Here is a 21,962-nt window from a genome sequence, read left to right as displayed (position 1 = left end):
TGATTTTAGGGGGGGATCTCTCTATTTCCTGGATCTGAATGCCTGTTTCCCTACCAAGATTAGGAAATTTTCAGCTATCATTTGTTCAAATACATATTCTGGAACTCTGTCCCTTTCGGCGTCCTCGGGAACCCCAATTGAACATAGGTTTTTCTTCTCTCCAGCTATCATTTATTTCCCTTAATCTATCCTCATGGTTCTTTTGTTTGTTTCTTTTTTCCTCAGTTTCCTCTTTGCCATGAACTTGTCTTCTATGTCACTCACTCGTTCTTCCATCTCGTTAACCCTCGTCGTTAAGATTTCTAGTTTGGATTGCATCTCGTTCAATAGATTTTTATTTTCTGCCTGATTAGATCTAAATTCTGCAGTCATGAAGTCTCTTGAGTCCTGTATGCTTTTTTCTAGAGCCACTAGTAGCTTTATAATAGTGCTTCTGAACTGGCTTTCTGATATTGAATTGTAATCCAAATTTTGCAACTCTGTGGGAGAGAGGACTGTTTCTGATGCTTTCTTTTGAGGTGAGGTTTTGCTTCTGGGCATTTTGCTCAATGCAGAGTGGCCAAAAAAAGTTGTATTGGGAAAAGGAGAAAAAGAGAGAAAAAGGAAAAAAGAGAAAAGAAATAAGAAAAAAGAAAAAGAGAAGAAAAAAAGGGTGGGAAAATCAAACAAACGAAAAAACCCACGGGGGAGTATCTTCGGATTCTGTATACTTTAAGTCCCTTGACTTCCTCTGGATCTTGTCCGTCTAGCTGGTCTTCTGGGGGAGGGGCCTGTTGTGCTGATTTTCAGGTGTTAGCACTTGGGGCTGCTCTGCCCCCTGCCTGGTGCGGGCTCAGTGGGGGTAGTTTACCCCGTGAGGCCCCGGGAGGAACAACCACTGTGATGGGGGCCAACTCTGCAGCCCTGGAGTCAGCTCCCACAATAACTAAGGAGCTCTCCATCTGCCAGGAGGGGCATGGGAGCCCCCGGGTTCCAGGGGTCACGAACATAGGAAATGGGGAGAGCGTGCCAAGGACCAAGGACAGAGCTCCGAAAATGGCTGGAGTGCCCCCCCCCCTCAGTGGTCCGGGCGCAGCATGGAGGCAGCTCGGGCGGAGGCTCCGAGGGGAGGGGACTGCTTGGCCACGGGAACACCTCGGAGGCATCTTAGGCGGCAGCGCTGCACGGAGGGTCTTCTCGGCCCCAGGAGCATCTCAGGAGTGGCTCTGGCAGAAGCTCCATGGGGAGGAGGCTGTGCGGCCCCTGGAGCAGCTCCTGAGTGGTTTTCATGCTTTTATATCAGCCCAAGTGCATCAGAGCGCCCTTCTGTGATGTCACGCCATGCCTTGGCCAATTACGGAGGCTCCGGGGTGGACTGGATCAGGTGGCCAATCACCATGTAGCTCAGGTGGGCGATGTCAGACGGCTTTCTCATTGACCCCCGATACCGTTGCCTAGAAACAATTTTAAACGGAAAACAGAGTAGGAGGGGGAAAGATGGTGGAACTGTAGGGTCCCCAAGTCACCTGTCCCCACTAAATTACCTAAATAACTTTCAAATCATCCTGAAAACCTACAAATTCGGCCTGAGATTTAAAGAAAGAACAGCTGGAATGCTACAGTGAGAAGAGTTCACTCTTCTATCACGGTAAGAAGACGGGGTTGGGGAAGAAAAATGAAACAAAAGGCATCCAAGTGGGAGGGGCCCCGTGAGGACCCGGGCTAAGGCCACGTCGAGTGTCCCCAGGACACGAAAGCCCCGTCGTAGAGAAGCAGGGGTTTCACCAATTTTCCCGGGAGTTGAGCAGGATCCCAGGAGGCGCCAGGATGCGCTCAACCTACCTGGGACAGTAACAGAGCACCAGCGCCCCAGCGAGAGCGGGCCCCACATCGCGCTGAGCTCCCTAAAGGGCTGCAGCGTGCATATGGCAGGGCTCTGGAAACTTGAGGCGGCTCAGGCAGCGGCTCCACTGGGAGGGAGCTGCACGGGCCTGGGTGCAGATCGGAAACGGCTCAGGCAGGGGCTCCACACAGGGGGCGCGCCGCCCTGGGACCTGCTCAGAATGCGCTGGGGCAGAGGCTCCACATGGAGGGGGCTGGGAGGCCTAGAGCACGATTCCAACAGCTCAGGCCTGGGAGCACAGTGCTCCAGGGACACAGCCCAAGATCCAGCGCCTCCCCCTCGACAGGCAGAAGTCAGGAAGGCTCAGGACAGCAAGGACACTCTTGCCGCCGGGTTGCCCCAAGCTGGGCAGATCAGCGGCCCCTGCCCCCAGAGCATCCAGGCTTCTGCAGACTGCAAGCTCCATAGCTAACTGCGGGAGCTTACTCCAGGGCTCCAGAGCTGGCCGCCTCTACTGTTGTTGTTCCTCCTGGGGCCTCACAGGATAAACAACCCCCCTGAGGCCCACAGTGGCCTCGAGGGATAAAGAGGTTAAAAACTGGGATCCCTGAGTGGCGCAGCGGTTTGGCGCCTGTCTTTGGCCCAGGGCGCGATCCTGGAGACCCGGGATCGAATCCCACCTCAGGCTCCCAGCATGGAGCCTGCTTCTCCCTCTGCCTGTGTCTCTGCCACTCTCTCTCTCTCTCTGTGTGACTATCATAAATAAATAAAAATTTATTAAAAAAAAAAGAGGTTAAAAACCTTTCACTGAGCCCTGCACCAGGGAGGGGGCTGAGCAGCTCCCCCAAGTGCTAACACCGGAAAATCAGCACAACAGGCCTCTTCCACAGAAGACCAGCTAGACGGACAGGGGGAAAAACAAATTATGACCAAGAAGCACTGGAAAGTTCCAGGGGAAGCCGAGGGATTTACAGTATAGAAAATGAGAGGATACTCCCCCTTGTTTTTTGTCTTTTGATTTTGGTTTGCGTACCCCCCCCTTTTTATTTTATTTTATTCTCTTTTTCCTTCTTTTCTTTTTTTCTTTTTACTCTTTTTTTCTTCTTTCTTTTTCTTTTCTTCTTTCTCTTATTTTTCTCATTTTCCCAATACAACTTGTTTTTGGCCAATTTGCACTGAGTATAATGACTAGAAGGAAAAAATCACCTCAAATAAGAATCAGAAACAGCTCTCTCTCCCACAGAGTTACAGAATTTGAATTACAATTCAATGTCAGAAAGCCAATTCTGAAGCACAATTATAAAGCTACTGGTGGCTCTCAAAAAAAAACCGTGAATGATTCCAGAGACTTCATGACTGCAGAATTTAGATCTAATCAGGCCAAAATTAAAAATCAATTAAACGAGTGAGTGACATAGAAGACAAGTTGATGGCACGGAGGGGAACTGAGGGAAAAACGAGAAAACCACTAAAAGGTCAACAGGATAGTTTACTGGAAAAAATAGTAGCCTCAGAAAGGAAATCTACGTTTAACTGGTGTTACTGAGTGTCTCAAAAACGGACAGAGCCTAGAATACGTATTTGAACAAATCATAGCTGAATACTTCTCTAAATTTGGGAGGGAAACAGGCATTCAGACCTAGTAAATAGATAGTTCCCACCCCAATATCAATAAAAACTGCTCTACACCTGGCATTTAATAGGGAAACTTGCAAATTCGAAAGATAAAGAGAATTTCCTTAAAGCAGCAAAAGACAAGTAATCTCTAAATTTTGTGGGGAGAAGTATTAGCATAACAGGAGAACCCTCCACAGAGACCTGGAAGGCCAGAAAGGGCTGGCAGGATATATTCAGTGTCCTAAATGAGAAGAACATGCAGCCAAGATACTGTATCCAACAAGGCTCTCATTTAGAATAGGAGAGATAAAGAGCTTCCAAGATAGGCAGAAACTGAAAGAATATGTGACCACAAAGCCAGCTGTGCAAGAAATACTAAGGGGGATGCTGTAATAGAGGAAGTTCAAGGGAACAATCCACAAAAAGGGACTGAATAGGTATGCGACAGTAAATATATATCTTTCAATAGTAACTCTGAGTATTAAAGTGTCTTGCTCTTAGACTACATTGAATGATAAAAATACACAATCAATTTTATTCCAAATTAATATTCCTTAAGTTAAACCGTATCCATACTCCACAAATTTATAACGACAGATTTTTAAAACATGCTATATAATGTGCTAATGTAACCATTTCTTATAGGCCACTGAATGATAAATACATTCAAAAAAGAGCAAGGAGACTTTAAAAGATGAAAGACTGCAAATTTCTGTTTGAAAACTTTAAGCATATTACTTTAAGATATGCTCGTCTTCTAAAACATGTAAATTAGTTCAACTGTATAAATCAGTTAATATGCTATGCAAGGTAATCAAAAGAAGCCCCAGAGTAATACAAGAAAGTTATTAATAGGGGGGAGGAGCAAGATGGCGGAAGAGTAGGGTCTCCAAATCACCTGTCTCCACCAAATTACCTAGAAAACCTTCAAATTAAACTGAAAATCTATCAATTCGGCCTGAGATTTAAAGAGAGACCAGCTGGAATGCTACAGTGAGAAGAGTTCGCGCATCTATCAAGGTAGGAAGATGGGGAAAAAGAAATAAAGACACAAAAGGCCTCCAAGGGGGAGGGCCGGGCGAGTGGTCCCAGGACAGGAGAGCCCCGTCCCGGAGGAGCAGGAGCTGCACCGACCTCCCCGGGGGAAAGGGGCTCGCGGGGAGGTGGAGCAGGACCCAGGAGGGCGGGGATGCCCTCGGGCTCCCGGGGACACTGACAGACACCTGCTGCGCCCCGGAGAGCGCCCCGAGCTCCCTAAGGGCTGCAGCGCGCACGGCGGGACCCGGAGCAGCTCGGGGGGCTCGGGGGCGGCTCCCGGAGGGGCTCGGGCGGAGCAGGGCCGGGCGCGCGGGCGCGCGACGAGGGGCTCGGCAGAGGAGAGGCTCCGTGCAGGGGCTGCGCGGTTCCAGGAGCAGCTCGGAGGGGCTCGGGCGGCGCTCCGCGGAGGGGGCTGCGGGCCCGGAGCGCGAATCCACAGCGCAGGCTCCGGAGCACAGGGCGCCGGGACACAGCCCAGGATCCGCCTCCCCCGGGACAGGCAGAGGCCGGGAGGGCCCAGGACAGCAGGACGCTCCTGCCCCCTGAGCAGATCAGCGGCCCCGCCCCGGAGCCTCCAGGCCCTGCAGACGGAGTTCCTGCCGGAGCTGAATCCAGGTTTCCAGAGCTGCCCCGCCACTGGGGCTGTTCCTCCTGCGGCCTCACGGGGTAAACAACCCCCACTGAGCCCTGCACCAGGCAGGGGCACAGCAGCTCCCCCAACTGCTAACACCTGAAAATCAGCACAACAGGCCCCTCCCCAGAACACCAGCTAGACGGACAACTTCCAGGAGAAGCCAAGGGACTTAAAGTACACAGAATCAGAAGATACTCCCCGGTGGTTCTTTTTGTTTTGTTTTGTTTTGCTTTTTGATTTGTTTCCTTCCCCCACCCCCTTTTTTTCTCCTTTTTTTCTTTCTCTTTTCTTCTTTTTTTTTTTTTTCGTTTTTTTTTTCCCTTTTTTTTTTTTCTTTCTCTTTCTTTCCTTCTTCTCTCCTCTCTTTTTCTCTTTTTCCCAATACAACTTGCTTTTGGCCACTCTGCACTGAGCAAAATGACTAGAAGGAAAACCTCACCTCAAAAGAAAGAATCAGAAACAGTCCTCTCTCCCACAGAGTTACAAAATCTGGATTACAATTCAATGTCAGAAAGCCAATTCAGAAGCACTATTATACAGCTACTGGTGGCTCTAGAAAAAAGTATAAAGGACTCAAGAGACTTCATGACTGCAGAATTTAGAGCTAATCAGGCAGAAATTAAAAATCAATTGAATGAGATGCAATCCAAACTAGAAGTCCTAACGACGAGGGTTAACGAGGTGGAAGAACGAGTGAGTGACCTAGAAGACAAGTTGATAGCAAAGAGGGAAACTGAGGAAAAAAGAGACAAACAATTAAAAGACCATGAAGATAGATTAAGGGAAATAAACGACAGCCTGAGGAAGAAAAACCTACGTTTAATTGGGGTTCCCGAGGGCGCCGAAAGGGACAGAGGGCCAGAATATGTATTTGAACAAATTCTAGCTGAAAACTTTCCTAATCTGGGAAGGGAAACAGGCATTCAGATCCAGGAAATAGAGAGATCCCCCCCTAAAATCAATAAAAACCGTTCAACACCTCGACATTTAATTGTGAAGCTTGCAAATTCCAAAGATAAGAGAAGATCCTTAAAGCAGCAAGAGACAAGAAATCCCTGACTTTTATGGGGAGGAGTATTAGGGTAACAGCAGACCTCTCCACAGAGACCTGGCAGGCCAGAAAGGGCTGGCAGGATATATTCAGGGTCCTAAATGAGAAGAACATGCAACCAAGAATACTTTATCCAGCAAGGCTCTCATTCAAAATGGAAGGAGAGATAAAGAGCTTCCAAGACAGGCAGCAACTAAAAGAATATGTGACCTCCAAACCAGCTCTGCAAGAAATTTTAAGGGGGACTCTTAAAATTCCCCTTTAAGAAGAAGTTCAGTGGAACAGTCCACAAAAACAAGACTGAATAGATATCATGATGACACTAAACTCATATCTCTCAATAGTAACTCTGAATGTGAACGGGCTTAATGACCCCATCAAAAGGCGCAGGGTTTCAGACTGGATAAAAAAGCAGGACCCATCTATTTGCTGTCTACAAGAGACTCATTTTAGACAGAAGGACACCTACAGCCTGAAAATAAAAGGTTGGAGAACCATTTACCATTCGAATGGTCCTCAAAAGAAAGCAGGGGTAGCCATCCTTATATCAGATAAACTAAAATTTACCCCAAAGACTGTAGTGAGAGATGAAGAGGGACACTATATCATACTTAAAGGATCTATTCAACAAGAGGACTTAACAATCCTCAATATATATGCCCGAATGTGGGAGCTGCCAAATATATAAATCAATTATTAACCAAAGTGAAGAAATACTTAGATAATAATACACTTATACTTGGTGACTTCAATCTAGCTCTTTCTATACTCGATAGGTCTTCTAAGCACAACATCTCCAAAGAAACGAGAGCTTTAAATGATACACTGGACCAGATGGATTTCACAGATATCTACAGAACTTTACATCCAAACTCAACTGAATACACATTCTTCTCAAGCGCACATGGAACTTTCTCCAGAATAGACCACATATTGGGTCACAAATCGGGTCTGAACCGATACCAAAAGATTGGGATTGTCCCCTGCATATTCTCAGACCATAATGCCTTGAAATTAGAACTAAATCACAACAAGAAGTTTGGAAGGACCTCAAACACGTGGAGGTTAAGGACCATCCTGCTAAAAGATAAAGGGTCAACCAGGAAATTAAGGAAGAATTAAAAAGATTCATGGAAACTAATGAGAATGAAGATACAACCGTTCAAAATCTTTGGGATGCAGCAAAAGCAGTCCTAAGGGGGAAATACATCGCAATACAAGCATCCATTCAAAAACTGGAAAGAACTCAAATACAAAAGCTAACCTTACACATAAAGGAGCTAGAGAAAAAACAGCAAATAGATCCTACACCCAAGAGAAGAAGGGAGTTAATAAAGATTCGAGCAGAACTCAACGAAATCGAGACCAGAAGAACTGTGGAACAGATCAACAGAACCAGGAGTTGGTTCTTTGAAAGAATTAATAAGATAGATAAACCATTAGCCAGCCTTATTAAAAAGAAGAGAGAGAAGACTCAAATTAATAAAATCATGAATGAGAAAGGAGAGATCACTACCAACACCAAGGAAATACAAACGATTTTAAAAACTATTATGAACAGCTATACGCCAATAAATTAGGCAATCTAGAAGAAATGGACGCATTCCTGGAAAGCCACAAACTACCAAAACTGGAACAGGAAGAAATAGAAAACCTGAACAGGCCAATAACCAGGGAGGAAATTGAAGCAGTCATCAAAAACCTCCCAAGACACAAGAGTCCAGGGCCAGATGGCTTCCCAGGGAATTTTATCAAACGTTTAAAGAAGAAACATACCTATTCTCCTAAAGCTGTTTGGAAAGATAGAAAGAGATGGAGTACTTCCAAATTCGTTCTATGAAGCCAGCATCACCTTAATTCCAAAGCCAGACAAAGACCCCACCAAAAAGGAGAATTACAGACCAATATCCCTGATGAACATGGATGCAAAAATTCTCAACAAGATACTGGCCAATAGGATCCAACAGTACATTAAGAAAATTATTCACCATGACCAAGTAGGATTTATCCCTGGGACACAAGGCTGGTTCAACACCCGTAAAACAATCAATGTGATTCATCATATCAGCAAGAGAAAAACCAAGAACCATATGATCCTCTCATTGGATGCAGAGAAAGCATTTGACAAAATACAGCATCCATTCCTGATCAAAACTCTTCAGAGTGTAGGGATAGAGGGAACATTCCTCGACATCTTAAAAGCCATCTATGAAAAGCCCACAGCAAATATCATTCTCAATGGGGAAGCACTGGGAGCCTTTCCCCTAAGATCAGGAACAAGACAGGGATGTCCACTCTCACCACTGCTATTCAACATAGTACTGGAAGTCCTAGCCTCAGCAATCAGACAACAAAAAGACATTAAAGGCATTCAAATTGGCAAAGAAGAAGTCAAACTCTCCCTCTTCGCCGATGACATGATACTCTACATAGAAAACCCAAAAGTCTCCACCCCAAGATTGCTAGAACTCATACAGCAATTCGGTAGCGTGGCAGGATACAAAATCAATGCCCAGAAGTCAGTGGCATTTCTATACACTAACAATGAGACTGAAGAAAGAGAAATTAAGGAGTCAATCCCATTTACAATTGCACCCAAAAGCATAAGATACCTAGGAATAAACCTACCAAAGATGTAAAGGATCTATACCCTCAAAACTATAGAACACTTCTGAAAGAAATTGAGGAAGACACAAAGAGATGGAAAAATATTCCATGCTCATGGATTGGCAGAATTAATATTGTGAAAATGTCAATGTTACCCAGGGCAATATACACGTTTAATGCAATCCCTATCAAAATACCATGGACTTTCTTCAGAGAGTTAGAACAAATTATTTTAAGATTTGTGTGGAATCAGAAAAGACCCCGAATAGCCAGGGGAATTTTAAAAAAGAAAACCATATCTGGGGGCATCACAATGCCAGATTTCAGGTTGTACTACAAAGCTGTGGTCATCAAGACAGTGTGGTACTGGCACAAAAAAGACACATAGATCAGTGGAACAGAATAGAGAATCCAGAAGTGGACCCTGAACTTTATGGGCAACTAATATTCGATAAAGGAGGAAAGACTATCCATTGGAAGAAAGACAGTCTCTTCAATAAATGGTGCTGGGAAAATTGGACATCCACATGCAGAAGAATGAAACTAGACCACTCTCTTTCACCATACACAAAGATAAACTCAAAATGGATGAAAGATCTAAATGTGAGACAAGATTCCATCAAAATCCTAGAGAAGAACACAGGCAACACCCTTTTTGAACTCGGCCATAGTAACTTCTTGCAAGATACATCCACGAAGGCAAAAGAAACAAAAGCAAAAATGAACTATTGGGACTTCATCAAGATAAGAAGCTTTTGCACAGCAAAGGATACAGTCAACAAAACTCAAAGACAACCTACAGAATGGGAGAAGATATTTGCAAATGACATATCAGATAAAGGGCTAGTTTCCAAGATCTATAAAGAACTTATTAAACTCAACACCAAAGAAACAAACAATCCAATCATGAAATGGGCAAAAGACATGAACAGAAATCTCACAGAGGAAGACATAGACATGGCCAACATGCATATGAGAAAATGCTCTGCATCACTTGCCATCAGGGAAATACAAATCAAAACCACAATGAGATACCACCTCACACCAGTGAGAATGGGGAAAATTAACAAGGCAGGAAACAACAAATGTTGGAGAGGATGCGGAGAAAAGGGAACCCTCTTACACTGTTGGTGGGAATGTGAACTGGTGCAGCCACTCTGGAAAACTGTGTGGAGGTTCCTCAAACAGTTAAAATACCTGCCCTACGACCCAGCAATTGCACTGTTGGGGATTTACCCCAAAGATACAAATGCAATGAAACGCCGGGACACCTGCACCCCGATGTTTATAGCAGCAATGGCCACGATAGCCAAACTGTGGAAGGAGCCTCGGTGTCCAACGAAAGATGAATGGATAAAGAAGATGTGGTTTATGTATACAATGGAATATTACTCAGCTATTAGAAATGACAAATACCCACCATTTGCTTCAACGTGGATGGAACTGGAGGGTATTATGCTGAGTGAAGTAAGTCAGTCGGAGAAGGACAAACATTATATGTTCTCATTCATTTGGGGAATATAAATAATAGTGAAAGGGAAATAAGGGAAGGGAGAAGAAATGTGTGGGAAATATCAGAAAGGGAGACAGAACGTAAAGACTGCTAACTCTGGGAAACGAACTAGGGGTGTAGAAGGGGAGGAGGGCGGGGGGTGGGAGTGAATGGGTGACGGGCACTGGGGTTATTCTGTATGTTAGTAAATTGAACACCAATAAAAAATAATTAAATAAAAAAAAGTTATTAATATATATTATAAGTATTATGTTTCCATTTATTATTTATTAGGTAATATATAAGTTATGTTTTCTATGATGCTGTATTTGTTTTAAAGTGGATATCTTTCAACTCTCAGATAAGAAAAACAAGGAGAAAAACAGTGTTTTTTTTTACAATCATAAATCTAGTCAGAGATATTCTACTTGTAAATCTTTCTTATTTGTATTTCTATAGCCTATGGCTAAATGGATTTTTCACTTTTGGTTTAGACAATGTGGAAATAGGTCAGGTAACAGACTTTCCCTTGTTAGATCTCCCATGTACGTCTGTACATAGGCTCAGAGTCAGATCATACACACACTTTCTGGAATAAAAAATATGGATCCACTGAAGGATTCATAACTATTAGACCTGAGCTTCACCCAGAACATCTGTGCCCTCCTGGGAAAGTGTCCTTAACATAGTTCTGGTCCTAGTGCTTTCTTGCAAGCTGCAATTAGGAGGGCTGTCTTACTTCTACTAAAATGCACATTCCAAAACGTAGCCTTGGCAGCCTGAGGGATGATAACAGAGGATGAAAAGCAGACAGTGTACCTTGCTTGGAAGTGTGGCTTCTGCTTATTTGCTTACTCCAAGTCCTGGAACTTGCCAGCACCAGTCTTTAAATTCTGTTATTTCAGGGCACCTGGGTGGCTCAGTGTTGAGCATATATCTGCCTTTGGCTCAGGTCGTGATCCCAGGGTCCAGGGTTGGAGTCCCACATCAAACTCCCCGCAGGGAGCCTATTTCTCCCTTTTGCCCATGTCTCTGCCTCTCTCTCTGTATGTTTCTTATGAATAAATAAATAAAAACCTTTAAAAAAATGCCTCCTTTTGAAGTACCAAGCTCTTCTACAAAACAGTATATGAAAACTGGAAATTACAGAAAGTATGTTTCTGGCACTTGCATGAAAGAAACTTACAGAAATGTCCTTGAGGGAGAAAAATTATCAGGGATATTAAATAATGAATTAAAAAAATGGGGATGAAACCTTGTATTCATGGCTCTTCGTGAAGATAAAACTGAAATGCATCTATATATTAATATAAAGCAATAACATAAAAAATAACTGTTTAATATGATGGATGATGTTGCTTTGCTAAAGTCACTACAGGTGTTAGGTATACAGTAGAAGATGGAGCTCCTGACACTCTCTTCTAAGATTAGTTTAGACATGGAACTGTACAGAAATTGGGGTGAGGGTAGTAATGTATGAGACCCTTACAGTTGATTTCTGTTTGCTCTGGAGCTGAGGGAATGGAAAAGAATTAACGTAAATGACAATTTCAGAGGAGATTCTGGGTTCCTGGCTGCATGTAAGGTATGTAAAAAGGAGGAATCTCAACTACTCTTAAATTTGAGAAACTTTTTTAACACATTTAAATCCTGGGCAAAAAGAGTGCTTTTGTTGTAGAGTTTCCAACAGTAAGAAGATCAGAGTGAGTCATGGCATAGGCTGAATGTTAGTTGATCCATTTAGGGCAACCTTTTCCCAACTGTGTTTTATAAAAGGCCAAAGCACAAAACAAAAAAGTGTTCTATTGGTTCATCCTGGTGTAAAGCTGACTATCAAATTATTTATCAACATTTATCTGATTTAGTGAATGAGCCTATTCAAGAAAGTCTAGTATTGGAAAAGAAATTATTTTTGTAGAAAGGCCATTCACTGACCTTTACCATTTTTGAGAAGTTTCCATTGACCTACTTCAACTACTTGGGGGCAGCAAGTTGACCCTCGACAGAATTTCTTACCATGAAATTAAACATATTATCCCCCAAAATGTGATTTGTGTGGTGAAGTTTAAAATCTGGGATTTATTTATGCTCCAGGATTTCACCCAGTTGCTCCAACAAAAAGTTTTCACTCAGTCTACCTCTAGTGTTTTGGGAAGGCAGATGACTTCTACTACATGGGGTGACTCAAGGGATATGTCCCTTTACTGTACTCTGCTTTAATTGAAGAAGGAACCTACGAAACATTTAAACTGCAAGAGTTTCCTAGGAGACTGCCTTTCCTTCTGATATTGCGTCTAAATTGTCTGATTTGCATACAGCCTCCAAAGTATATACAATTTTCTGGATTTAAAAAAGATATTCTTTCCTTTGGCTAAGAATATATACTATGAACTGAATTTTATCTCCCCTCCTCCCCTCCCTAATGAATATGTTGAAGCCCTAACCCTCAATGTCACTATATCTGGAGACAGGGCCTTATTGGAGGTAATGTTTAAATGTGATCATAAGGGTAAGACTCTGATCTTGATAGGATTGGTCCTTATAGGAAGAGACACCAGAGACCTTGCTCTTTCTCTGCCATATGAGGACAAGTGAGAAGACAGCCGTCAGCAAGCCGGGAAGAGCACTCTCACGCGAAACCCATCCTGCTGGACCTTGATCCTGGACTTCTAGCCTCCAGAACAGAGAAAATAAGTTTCTGCTGCTCACAGCACCAGTCTGCAGCCTGAGCTGAGTAATACAATAAGTTAGGGTATCAAGGGTAGGGTCCATGTTAGACTTGCTCATATTTTTTAAAAGATTTTTCTATACATTCATTTGAGAGAGAGCAAGGAAGAGCAAAGAAAGGGGGGAAGTTCAGAGGGAGAGGGAGACACCGAGAGTCCAATGGACTCAGGGCTCGATCCCAGGACCCAGGGATCGTGTCTGAACCAGAGGGAGATGTTTAACTGACCTAGTCACCCAGGCATTCCTAGATTTGCTCATTTTTTAATCCCAGCATTTTCAGTGCCTATTAAATAGTAGGTGCTCAAAAAGTCTTTACTGAATAAACAAATCTATAATTGAATCCAAAATACAAAAGTTAGTCAACAGATAAGCATCTGAATTCTCTTTGAGTAGAACTGGTTTCAGATGCATTCTCTGGCTAGTTATTAGATTGTATATGGGCAGCATGGACATTCAGTGTAGAGCCAATCCCAGGTTCTTCTTCCTTTCTATCTGCCCCTTTACGTTTTTCCTCCATTTGACTATGTAGGTGTTCAGAGAATGCAGCTTGGGATCCAGACTGCCTGGGCCCAAGTCCTGGCTCTACCTCTCGTGACCTCAGGCAAGGTGGTTAACTACCCTACCCCATGTGCCAATAACAGCATGTGTAAAAATGGAGATAATTATAGTACCTATGAGGAGGTTGCTGTGGGAATTAAACTGATACATGTCATGCTTAGAAAACAAATAGTGAGCTCTCATCACTCATAGTTATCAATTATTCTTAAACCTACTTTAACCAGAGATCTAATATCTCCTTCCTTTTGTACCTTCAACCTCTATACTGGCTCCTTCCCAGCATTTATATATGAACAAATCTCCCGATTTAGAAGATAAAAAATTCTCCCTTGACCCTTTACCTCTCTTTGCCTACAGGCCAGTCCTTTCCCTCTGCTTTTACATTTTTTTAAAGATTTATTTATTTGAGAGAGAGAGAAAGACATGTGGATGGGGTGGGGTAGGGAAGAAGGGACAGAGGACAGGGGAGTGGGACAGACTTCCACTCAGCAGAGAGTCCTATGTGATGCTCCACATGGGGCTCAATCTCCCCCCCTCCCCTACCAGGAGATCATGACTTGAGCCGAAACCAGGAGCCAGAGGCTTAGTGGACAGAGCCACCCAGGTGCCCCCACAGCCACTTTTCAGACCAGTCACATATACCACCATCATCATTTTCCCAGGTTGCAACCCTCAGTATATTTCAGTTTCACATCTCAGATCCCTGCCTACACTTCCTCTTCCTGAATATCTTGGAATACAATGGTCATTGATTCTGTTCTTAATTTGCTTTAATTTCAAGCTCAATCTAATGATACTGAACACATCCTCCTTCTCTCTCTTCTGTTGTCTTCCAAACCACATTCTCTGGACCACCTGCTTATCTGACCATTTATCCCTGCATCTCTTGCAGACTTCCTCTTATCACTTGCTTTGGGAGGTCCTCAAGGCTCTGAGTCTACAGTCACTTCTCAGCCAACTGCATCTGCTTCTCTCCTTCTCTTGCACAACCATCTAATCACCACACACCATCTGCTGGGTCTCTTACGTGTCTCTCAGATGTATTATGCTAGTCCATCTCCACCATCAATCCTGGCCCAGCCCAGCATCCATCTCTCACTTTTTTTAAAGATTTATTTATTTTTTGTTCATTCATTCATTCATTCATTCATCATGAGAGACATACAGAGAGAGGCACAGACACAGGCAGAGGGTGAAAGAGGCTCCCTGCAGCAAACCCGATGTGGGACTTGATCCAGGGACCCCGGGATCACAACCTGAGCCAAAGGCAGATGCTCAACCACTGAGCCACCCAGGTGCCCCTCTCACTTTTTTGTATAATAGCCCCATAGCTGGCTTTTTCTATTTCTCATCTTGTCCTCTCTCGGTTTCCTTTCAAAAATGCAAAGAGGATCAGTCCTTTGTCTGTTTGAACTCTCTAAGTAACTTGTCAACACCCTTAGGAAATGGTTCTCCTACTCTAATGTGCCAGGAAGGCTTCAGGACCTGCCTTTTGCCTACCTTTCTAGCTCAGCTCTCACTCACCCTGCTATACTACTCTCTTAATCTATACTCCATGGGCTTTGAGTTACTCAGTGTCTAATACTCACTCTTGCCAGGACCTTTAGCATCCTGGACCCTCTTTGTAGAGTTTTGCCACCATGTTCTTCAGTCTAGGTGGCAGTCTGTTATTTCTCCTCCAATAGCATCTTTCTCTGACATAAAATTTTGTTTTAAAATCTGTATCTTTGCTCCATGAGAAGAAGAATTATCTATGTCTCCTTTGGCTTTCAACACACAATACACATTTAAATATTTGTTGAACAGGTGAGTGAATTATCCCTCCTCAATTTTCCTTATGCTCATTTTAATCCTTTGGTTCAATTGCTTTGCTCTGTATGATGGTAAATTTTATGTCTTAACTGGACGGAGGCAAGGATGCCTGAATATTTCATCAAATGTTCTGAATATTTCAGTGAAGATATTTCTGGCTGACATATAGTATATAAACATATATATTTAAAGATTTCATTTTATTCCTGAGAGACTCACAGAGAGACAAAGACATACACAGAGGGAGAAGCTCCCCCCTGCAGGGAGCCTGATGCAGAACTCGATTCCAGGATCCCGGGATCATGATCTGAGCAGATGCTCAGTGACTGAGCCACCCAAGTGCCCCGAGTTTAATATTTAAATCAATAGATGAGGTAAAACAGATTGTCCTTCCTAATGTGGGTGGGCCTCATGCAATCGCTGAAGTCCTGAATAGAACAAAAAGACTGACCATCTCTGAATAAAAGGAAATTATTCCTGCCTTATTGCCTTCTAGCTGGGACATTGGTATTTTCTTGCCTTCAGACTCCAATTGAAGCATCAGCTCTTCCTATCTTGAGCCTGCCAGTCTTGAATTGAAGGTGCACTATTGTTTCTCATGGTTCTTAGGTCTTTGGGCTCAGACTAGAACTTGCACCATTGGCCCTGCTGGGTCTCCAGCTTGTAGACTCACCCCACAGGTCTCAGGACTTGTCAGCTTCCATAATTGAGCCAATTCCTTATAATAAGCCTCTCTCTTTGTATATCTCTATCTATCTCTGTATCTATCTATCACAATATCTGTCTACCTATACATATATATCTCCTATTGGTTCTGTTTCTCTGAAGAATCCTGACTAATACAATCTGTCAATAATATTTGGAGTTGGAAATATACCAAGAAGTGATCAGATACATAGATAATAAACATAATGTTTACCACCTGTCACTAGCAGCAATTTTCTAAATATAACTAAGTTTGAATTTTGTTTTTCTTTTTTATTCAAAAATTGCCAAAATCCAGAAAGTCATCAGCAAAAAAACCAACAAAAATCAAGACAGGTATCAGTAAGCTGCAAACTGAGCAAGACAGTCTTTAGGGAAGTGTCATGTAGTAATACTTATACCACCAACTAGTTCATGTGCACGTCGGTTTTTTAAAATTCATATTTCCAAAATAACATTTCAAAGGGTACTTAGGGTCTATAAATAGCTTACAAATTTTAATCTATAATGTAGCTAAAATCTCTTATAGAGTTCTGCACCTGACAAAAGAAGTTGCTGAACAGATGAGGGAAGGAGAGGAGAGATTAAGCAAATTCCACCTAATTCTAGGCACGTGGTGAGTCTCGTGTATGTTCCATAAATTAATGTCCTGTGTGGCCATGTAGCCATGTGGCACATTCCTAATTCCTGCTTCCACTATTGAATTGTCTGACATGAAAGCTCAGATAAGTTCATCATCAACAACAAAATTTGAGTACGGCTCTGTGCTAGGTTCTTTCCTAACTGTGGAGAAAACATAAGAATGACAAATGCTCATTCTCAAAATGAGAGTAGGAAAATCAGAGGAATGAAGGAAATGAAGAGTGAATTCAATGGTCGATTCTCTGTTCTTCACTCAACTTGCCTTCATTTCTCCATCATTCACCTTCAAGCCAATTCATGGAGTATGGGAATAGCACAGATCCATGCCAATTATTTTTATACAAATGTGCATATACACAAAGTGATCATGGGCTTAACAGCAGTTTACAAGAGACTTGGGGTGTTTGGAGAAATAAAAGTTCAATTGAAACAATTGAAGTGGGGTTAACCTGGGATGCACAGTCAGTTGAACATCAGTCAGACTCTTGGTTTCAGTTCAGGTGGTGATCTCAGAATCTTGAGATCACAAGCCTGGCTCCATGCTCAGTGCAGAGTCTTCTTAGGACTCTCTCTTCCTCTCCCTTTGCCCCTCCCCTACCCCCAAGCTTGCTCCCTCTCTCAAATAAATAAATCTCCTTAAAAAAAAAAAAAGAAACAATTAAGTGGTCAGAGCTGCTAAAAAAGCTAATAGTTCTTAATGTTGTTCCCATTTGCAGAATAAAGTGCCCTGATTGAAGTAGATAATAATTTTCTTTTTTTTTTTTTTTAATTTTTTATTTATTTATTTATGATAGTCACAGAGAGAGAGAGAGAGAGAGAGAGGCAGAGACACAGGCAGAGGGAGAAGCAGGCTCCATGCACCGGGAGCCCGATGTGGGATTCGATCCCGGGTCTCCAGGATCACGCCCTGGGCCAAAGGCAGGCACCAAACCGCTGCGCCACCCAGGGATCCCGATAATAATTTTCTAATTGTACACTTTATTATCTATTGCTGAAAGATCTTGGATATTTCACCTGGAGTAAAACAATTAAGACACACTTGGAAACTTTCTTCAAACCTTTGGTCCTCTTTCTATGGGTGAAAACTTGGGAAAAGTGTGAAAATTACAGATATCTCTTACTGTTAAGAACTTTCTAGCAACTAAAACAATAGAACAAAGAAATGATACTGACTCAGCTCTCTTGGCCTGCGAGAGCTGAGTAAGTATCATAATCTCATTGGATGTGATCAAGAAGAGAGTGGACGACACCTGTAAAAGAGGATCTAGAAAGAATTATTCTACTGTCTGGAAGTTAAATTAGATGACCTTTAGTTCTCTCCTCAAATTCTGAAACTCCATGGTTTTATTTATTTTTATTTCCCTAAGATTTAATTTTTTTTAAATTAATCTCTACACCCAATGTGGGGCTCGAACTTACAACCCCAGATCAAGAGTCACATGCTCTACCAACTAAGCCAGCCGGGTGCCCCTGAAATACCATAATTTTAGGTTTTAGTAAGTTGTGGACTGTTTACTTGTACATTTGTAGAGACTTTAAAAGCACATTATTAAAACTTTTATAGTATGTCCAATCACATCATTACACATGCAAAAAAAAAAACCCTCAGAAAATTTGCTGAATAAATGTTAACATAATAAAGTACACATTTGATACCTCACCAAACTAAGGGTGTACAGTATTTCATGAACTCAAATTTTCTTTTAATTCAAATCTTACATGATATAAAGACCTAGAAAAACATTGGTAATCTGAATTATTTTACATAGAAAGATAATCCATGGGCTCTCTAAAGCTACTGAATACTATCCTTTTCATTATATCTCCTATTAATGCCTTTATTATTCTTTTGTTTCTGTTTTGTTTGTTGAAAATATCCTCATTACAAGTAAGAACAATGATAAATTTTGTTAAATATTTGCTTTTGAGTACTTAGGATCTGAGTACTTGCTCTGATGTACTCCAGGGAATTTTCTTATTTATTTTATCTTCCTGTCCATTCATTGTTTCTAATAAAAGGTTAAGACTAAAATAGTTCTCCCTCAGAAATGTACAACAGCATATTTAATTTTGCTTTAGTATCTAAAAGTTAGTGGGTAATCAAAATGAGATGATGTAAACTTTCTGCATATTCTTCAATACCATTTTTCTCCAACAACAACTACCTTTCAAATATTTAAAGTTCTGAATCTGAGATCCTGTGAAACAAGTCTTATTTTCATCATGGATCTTAATAATATGTTAATAAAGTATCTCAGATATAACTGTCTGTTGGAATCCCATCAAAAGTGGAGCTAGCTTTCCCTTTAATATATAATTCTCTTCTTCTGATTGGCATCTTTCATCCTTCCTGGCTAGCTACTTGCTTCTGTGACACCTGTGGCCTCTCAATTCCTTTCTTAATGCAGCTGTTTAGGCCTGCCAGAGGAAACTATCAGGAAAGTCCCCCAGTTGACATTCTGTAGGTAGCCCTGAGAAGCAACCAAAGGCTTTTCCTGGGTCCAGCCACATTGAGACTCCAGCAACCCAAGCAGGGTCCTTACCATTTAACCTTCAACTCCTCTATCTACAGCCAATGTTTCTTTTTCCTCTTTCTTTGAAATAATGTCAATTACTCTCAAAGTTCTCAAAGCCTTGCTGCTTAGACTCAGTGAATGAAGGCATCATTTGGAAAGATGTAAGACCATACGTATCATGATAAAAGAATGAAACACTGATTTTTTAATGACAAGAAAAGAGTGTCTTATAAAACGTTTCATTCCAATACACAAGCAATGTATTAAGCAATACATTAGCAATGTGCAATACACAAGATATGTTAGCTCCTGAAAGCCTTGAAAAAAGCCTTTTCCTTCACTGACAGAGAGTGGGTTTTATCAGCTCAGCTGTTGACAGCTTTCCCCTCATTCAGTCTTTGCATGAAAAACATAATTAATACTGCCTTGAATAGTCCAAGCTGAGTTGAGAAACCATCTGTCAGAGATGTCATGTAAGTAATTCCTGCCTGGGATGGAACTGGATGTTAACCAGTTTAACCAGCTTTCTTTCAAACCTGGACTCTCCTTAACCATGGTAAAAATTCATTTTTTCCAAATGGGAAAGTTGGTCCATGTGATGTTTGCATTCTAATGGAGTCATTATAAGACGAAAATCAAATCTTTCTGTATGTCAAAGACCAGTCCTCACTCCCACCCTTTCTTTCTTTCTCTTTCCCTCTAAGGGCTACCTAAAAATAGACCATTTCTGCAAAGAGAATTTAAAAATTAAGGGGAAAAGTCTCTAAATTTATGTTCTCTTTATATTAAGAGAAAAAGTCTCAAGGGAAAAATTCGGTGCACTCATCCCAGTTTAATTTACAATTGGGTTGCTAGTGTCTAGAAGCCACTGCCTCTGTGATGGTTTCATACCTCAATGTTAAAAATCAGAATGAGACAAATTCTAATGAATAGAAGTCCACACAACAATTGCTGCTTTTGTTGGTTCCTCTGGTACCAAGTCTAAGAATAGAAAGAAAATAAAAACCTGGCAACACAACAACATCATCTTTTACAGCCATCTTTCTCTTCAGCATAAACTGAGGCATGTGTTTGATGGAGGGAGGGAAAGAGTGTTTCTTTTATTTCCCCTCAGTAAAGGAGCTTAGTTCCATTAAACAATGTTGGAAAACATATTGGAGATAGTATATTTAAAATTAATTTAAAATCTAAAGTGTTTTTAATGCCTTTTAATATAAACAAAAATTGATTTTATTAAAATGCTTTCAGATATTACAATACAATGATTTATTTATCACTCCAAGTCTGTAGCATGACTATAACTTCCTTTCTAAGTATATTGATTTTTAAGTGTATTATGGAAGTGGAAAAAGAACCAAAACAGTCTACCAAAATTCTTCACCAGCCCTCTTAAATAGAACCAGGTCCATTATGTCAATGGAGTCTATTTCAAAACAGTATGGGAAAATTAGTTTTTCAAAAGGATAGGATTAACCAGTTAGAAACATTCATTAAATAACAAAGGACAGGTCATACTTTTCTAAGTTGTGTTTTGCTGAGTTGAAACATGAAATGTCAAATATTGATAAAATATTCAAAGTTAAGTACACCAAAATGTCTGAAATATTGATATGGATTATCAACCTTTTCGAGTCTTTGCAGAACCTAAAAATGTCCTTGTTAACATGAGAAACTTAAAAGATCATATTTATCTGTAGATACAGTGCCCAGATAGAATTGATTTAAAATTTAAAGCACCTTTAGAAGAAAATTGCAGTGTTGTTGAAGTTAAACATAGAGCAAAAATCATACTTGTTACTTTTCTTCCATGTTTTCTGTTCAGGACTCCTTAGACTTTAAGGTATTTAATCCAACTCAGAATAAATGTTGGTGCAAAAAATTTAATTTTAACTTTTGGGGCATTTAGCTCTCACAATGATGATCCTTCCAAATGCTAGTAACAATAATTATGTATTTTTCCTAGCTTGTGATATAAGGTATCATGCCTCTTGGTGTATTATTCTTCGATCAAGATTGCCTAACTTCAAATGAAGAACTCCACTTCAGAGCTCTGCTTAATATAAGACTATTACCTGAGGAATTATTACTAGGCTGATTTTCAGTTATGTGTCCTGGTATTAATAAATCCTTGTTATTTCCCATGGAATAGAGTGTTTTTGTTACTAGTGCCTGGTTTTTAGACATCTACACTTGCATTTGTGATAGTGAAAGGGAAGAGCAATACAAACTGTAAGGTGAAATCCGTAGAAGATCCAAAATCATTGCGGTCAGTAGACAGAGGCATGACAGTGTTGCTGTTAAGAACAGACCCTGGAGTACAGAGTACTTGGATTCAGGTCTAAATAGCTGTATGACTTGGGCAGTTACTTAACCTCTTCCGGCTACAGTTTCATTGTCTTGGTTGTAAAAGGAGGGTTGCTAGAGGTTTAAGTAAAATCTGTGGGTTTGTATCTGTATGTATCTGTATACATATGTATATATATCTACAATTAAGAGATATAGATCATATTTTATATGCATTACTTTGTATATGGATAATATTAAGATTATATATATCTACTTAAGATATATAAATGATACTCATTTAAAATATATACATGGATATATACATATATTCACTTCAGATTTTATGTATGTAATAGAGGCTCATTTTTTTATCAGGTGGTGTTCCTTAAATATTAACTATTATATTGGCTTGTCACTTCTATGTCTGAACTGCTAATGAGTTAACAAAATTGATT

General features: G+C 41.2%; 1 long non-coding RNA gene across 1 annotated transcript; it reads left to right on the top strand.

Moving 5' to 3' along the window:
- The first annotated feature begins 1,414 nt into the window (after nucleotides 1-1,414).
- On the top strand, nucleotides 1,415-21,275 carry LOC119879096. The gene is made up of 4 exons (XR_005387333.1): nucleotides 1,415-1,627; nucleotides 12,807-12,995; nucleotides 16,593-16,679; nucleotides 21,185-21,275. It is a non-coding gene; the product is annotated as an uncharacterized LOC119879096 (long non-coding RNA).
- The last annotated feature ends 687 nt before the right edge of the window (nucleotides 21,276-21,962 follow it).

The sequence above is a fragment of the Canis lupus genome, unplaced genomic scaffold (genome assembly GCF_011100685.1).
Source record: "Canis lupus familiaris isolate Mischka breed German Shepherd unplaced genomic scaffold, alternate assembly UU_Cfam_GSD_1.0 chrUn_S270H430, whole genome shotgun sequence".
Lineage (NCBI taxonomy): Eukaryota > Metazoa > Chordata > Mammalia > Carnivora > Canidae > Canis > Canis lupus.
This window is presented reverse-complemented; position numbering and strand designations above follow the sequence as displayed.